General features: G+C 50.5%; 1 long non-coding RNA gene across 1 annotated transcript in view; it reads right to left on the bottom strand.

The window, feature by feature from the left end:
• LOC109290153 overlaps positions 1 to 3,060 on the bottom strand; it is an 18,363-nt gene extending 15,303 nt beyond the window's left edge. Inside the window, exons 1-2 of the long non-coding RNA XR_002095547.1 lie at positions 3,048 to 3,060; positions 2,713 to 2,723 (exon numbers count right to left, since the gene is read on the bottom strand). This is a non-coding gene — a long non-coding RNA (uncharacterized LOC109290153). The remainder of the gene's footprint in view (positions 1 to 2,712; positions 2,724 to 3,047) is intronic.
• Between the last annotated feature and the right edge of the window lie 1,354 nt (positions 3,061 to 4,414).

Genomic DNA, 4,414 nt, shown 5'->3' with positions numbered 1-4,414 from the left:
TTTTTTTTTTTTTTTTTTTTTTAAGTGCTGGGAGGCTAGGGCTGGGTGGGGCAGCTGTGGGGGCTTCTCCCATGGCTCCCCCCACCCAAGGAGAGGTAGGCAGGGCTGGAGGGAGAACCTGCAGTCGCTCTGCTGTGCCTGCCTCTCCCCGGCCAATCCGAATTGCCGAATCAGCACCAAGTCTCCAAACCTGATTTGGCTGAATCAAATCGCTGTCCTCTGAATCAGCCAAATCCGAATCGAATATTTCCCTATTCGCACAGGCCTGTTAGCAAGGATTGCAGCACACAGCTCCAGCACAGCTCCCTGGCTCTATAGCACATACTGCATTGCTCAGTCTGAGCAGGCTGGTGGCCTGAGACCTGGCCCAGATTGAGTAGACATAGCTCTAGCTGTGGACTATACTTTCCTGATCAAAACCCCATGCAGGACAGTGTGTCTTCTGTGTACTTTACTGCAGTGTATCTCCTTGTGCCTTTAAATTCTAAGCTGTTTGGCTCAGGGATAGACTACTTGACTGGCATATTACCACCTTTGCAGTACTATATGAATTATCATAAACTTCATGCTTTGTGGCATAAAATGTTCACCAGCTGCAGTCGGGAAGAAAACCTTCCCTCCCCTTTTGGGTATAATGATGAACAAGCAGTCAGAGTACAATGGACTTGCACATCCCTCTGAAGCATTGGACACTGGCCTGTGTAAGACAGGATGTTGGAGCTGAAACAGTTTTGGCCTAGTAGGTCTTCTGGGCTTTTGTTACAGGGACTACACACTGGCTTCTGGAAAGGGGTGATTTATATTATTTGCTGTGGGCCATATTGAAAGCCTGTTGGTATAATATAGCTTCAGACAGCACGTTGCAAGGCAGTGCTTTGTTACAAGGTACTGAGAAAACACTGCCTAGTATCTGGTAACCATTTATCATTAATATTTGACATTGTAAAAAATTGCCCAGTGAACAGAAACAGAAGGTAGGTACTCTACGTCCGCAATAAATATCTTCAGGTAATAAGCAACTTGGTTACTTGCTTGTTTTGTAATAGAAAGCAGGTAGTAAAGACTCTGCTGGGTAACCTAAAAGCATCCAGTTTTGAGTGATAAGAGGTGGAGGATGATTTAAAGTCCTTTTTTGTTGGGAATAGCTGTTTCTACCTGGCCCCTTTCTTGGCATCTGGCTCAGCCATAATTGACAGGTTTCTACTCCCCTTGTTACCCCATGATGGGAATTATTTCGCTAACTGCAATTAACATTTCATGTAAAATTGTGAGCATTTGCTATGTTTTGGGGATGTCTCTTTGGTCTAGAGTTGGGCCACTTTCATTGCACAAAGACCTCTAAGTCCACAAAAGGGAGATGGCAAGAGACGTGAGTCTCACAAATGAGCAAGCTGTTTATAACTCTCAGCTTGCCACTGTGATGAGAAAGTATGGATGTGGGGGACCTGTGCACTTAGTGGAACTTAACAGTTATTCCTTTTGTGGTGTTCACACTGAAATACTGAGGAGATTTCAAATGTAGAGATTTTTCTATATGAGTTGGCATTATCTTGAGTATGAGCAGAAAAGCAGGTGGGAGGCATTATGGGTATGCTGCCAGCAGACTCGCCTGGAGTATATGTTAATATGACGCATACAAGGGCTGTTGTAATAAGTATGCTGCAAGTTGTGGGGAAAATATATTGTAACTCATGGGGCTGACCCTGCAGTTCCAGAATGGTGAATCACACCCATGAACTATAGAGAAGAACTGTCCAGGTGGAGCAATGTGCTGATTTACCTTTGGGCCCCACTGCTGGCAAGGTCTTGCTCTTGATCAAGTGTCATTGACTGAGACAGTTCTTTGGAAGGGTGCTGGACTGATGACCCTAGAGACTGGAGTGCTGCATCCATAAGACTCTGAGAGCAGTAAGCCACAACAAGAAAAGCTTCTGTTATTCTGCAAAGCTGCATCTGACCTAGAGGGGCTTCTGCAGATCTTTGGTTAAGTGAACCTGTGTCTCTACTGGAATGGTACCAAGGAGAGTACAGAGAGCCCATCAAGTGGAGAAAGCTCATAATGGTCATTCAAGGGACCTGCACCACTGGATTGCCTACTAGCAGTGCTTCTTTAGTTGAAGGGGAAATGAAAGAGAATTGAATGGTATTTCTTGAGGAGTTCTTGTAATGGCTTGTAGCCACTGGGCCTCAACCAGTCGCTCTCGTGCTGCTCTCTCTGGGGTGATTGATGTTATGCCCCTCACGCTTCTGTCTGAGTTGGTGACTTCCATTCGAATCCTTAACCCCGTGCTTGCCTGTCACAACTTGTTAACCTCAGTGTCTGGGGCCATTCATCAGGCGTGCTCATAGACCCAAGGTTCCTCCCGGTGGTTACTCACAGGGCTCCACCACTCCTACACCCCGGCCTCACGCCTCCTGTATAGCGGTGTCAGGCTGGTCGGCGTCTCGCTCCTGGGACCCTCGACCGGGTCCTACTCAGGCCCCAACACTGGGGTTTTTTGTTGTTCTCCCGCCCTGGCGGGGGGTCGGGCTAGAAGATCTACTAGGTCCCTTCCGACCCTTAATCTATGAATCTATGAATCTATGAATCTATCTAGCCTACATGTGGGTTCGCTACCCTCAGATACCCTTGGAGCTCGGGGAAGAACAAAATAAAAAAAAAAAGGAAAGAATGAAGCTCCAACACAAAACCGGGCTCACTGCCCCTTTAACTACCCCTCTCCCTTTCCGCGCTTCAGCAGGACACTGGCTGCCTCATTCCTTTTAGGCAATCAGTTCCCTGCCTACTCTAAGGCACCTCCTGGTCCAGCGGTGATGCTCTCTCCAACTGCAACCCTTCCTGGATTCCCCGCAGTCCCTCTCTCCCGGGGCGGATTTCTTCAGGTGTTCCTCCCGTCGTTCTTACGAGGTGATCTTGGCGTCCCTTCGTCGCCTTATCTGTAGCGTCACCAAGATGATCCTCTTCTTCCTTCTTGCTTCTGTCCCGGCCATTCCTGCTCCTCTGGTTCTGTGTATCAGCTCGTCTTTGCTGTGGGGCCATCTGTGACTGTGTTCTCTCCCTCCCTGCCAGCTCCGCAGTGTGCACCACCATTTTTATCCGTGCCGGCTGGCATTCAGCGCTGACGTCACTGGCCGGCCTCAGCTGGATAAACAGGCGGCTAATGAGCCGCGTGGGTTCTGCCTTCCGCCCCTCGCATGCTGCCTCCCAAGTCGCCGGTGAGTACTCTTTCGTGCCTCGTGTCCTGGGATACGGCTTTTTCTTATGAGGGAGGTAACGGCTCGTCCTGTGTAGCTGTTAAAACAGGCTTCCCTGTGCTGAGTAATTCCAGATTGTAGGAGATGCCAGCTTTTTTCGATGGGTTTATGGTTCCTGGGAACAATCCTTCCAACACAACAGGCTGTGAGGCAGACCTTCATGGGCATGTCCACACATGCAGGCACGTGCGCTGGCAGCAGCTCAAATAGAAGTGGCACAAATTTGTGCCAGAGATTTTTGCCTCGGCACACGTGCCTGAACATGCACTTTGGTGTGGGGTAAGTTATGCCACTTGGGCCAAAATGACTCTACCCAGCTCCTCCTGGATCTTCAGCCAGGGGGAGTTAGAGGCTGGAGCCAGCACATGTGCAAGCAGCTCAGGGCTACTTGCCCTCACAGGTTTTGAGGCCCATCCAGTTGTGACAGATGGATTGCTGAAGCAGCACAACCAGGAGTGAGTGGCCCCTGCACCCTCTACCCATTGCAGAAGTCTGGTAGTGGGGGGCTGGTGCCTGACTGTGATTTGCTGTGCACCTGCGACAACACCGCCCCTTGGACTTGTGACCCCATGGCTGTACACCTGCCAGACCTGGATGGGGACTGCAAGGCCACTTAGGCTGTGGTATGGGCACTGCAGAAGAGCACTGCACTGCTGGGCCAGCTGCCAGTAGCCCATGGCTGCACAGTTGGCTATCATGCAGCACTGCTGTCATGTCTTCTGGTGCCCCTGCTCTGCCATCTGGGCAACTATCACCCAGATGTGCTCCTTGCGGTGACCCATTTTGCACTGTCGCAGCATGTCCTCTTGGCCACAAATAGCCAAGAGGTCAGTCACCTTGTCTGCCCTCCAGCTGGTTCCCCAGTGCTGGTGCTGGACAGACTCCTCTGCCTAGGTCTTGTCAGTTGTCTCACCGGCAGAGATCCTGGTGTTCCCTGTTTAAAATTTGTAAAATGTTTGATAAGAACCCTGTCATGGGGGCACTTGGGTGCCCCGTTCCTGAGTAGAGATTAGGGCTGCTGCCAATCACCAGGGCAGCTCAGGTGTGGGTTGCTGGAGCAACCAGGTCAGCCATGTGACCGGAAGGGGGCAGAGCTGGGCCCTTATAAACAGCTAGGCCGGAGCCTGGTTGGGAGTTCCCTTCTGGCAGCCTGCGTGTA

This window comes from Gavialis gangeticus, unplaced genomic scaffold, assembly GCF_001723915.1.
Source record: "Gavialis gangeticus isolate Ggan-Ray unplaced genomic scaffold, GavGan_comp1, whole genome shotgun sequence".
Classification (NCBI taxonomy): Eukaryota; Metazoa; Chordata; order Crocodylia; family Gavialidae; genus Gavialis; species Gavialis gangeticus.
The sequence above is the reverse complement of the archived record's forward strand: the minus strand, read 5'-3'. Positions and strand labels throughout refer to the sequence as shown.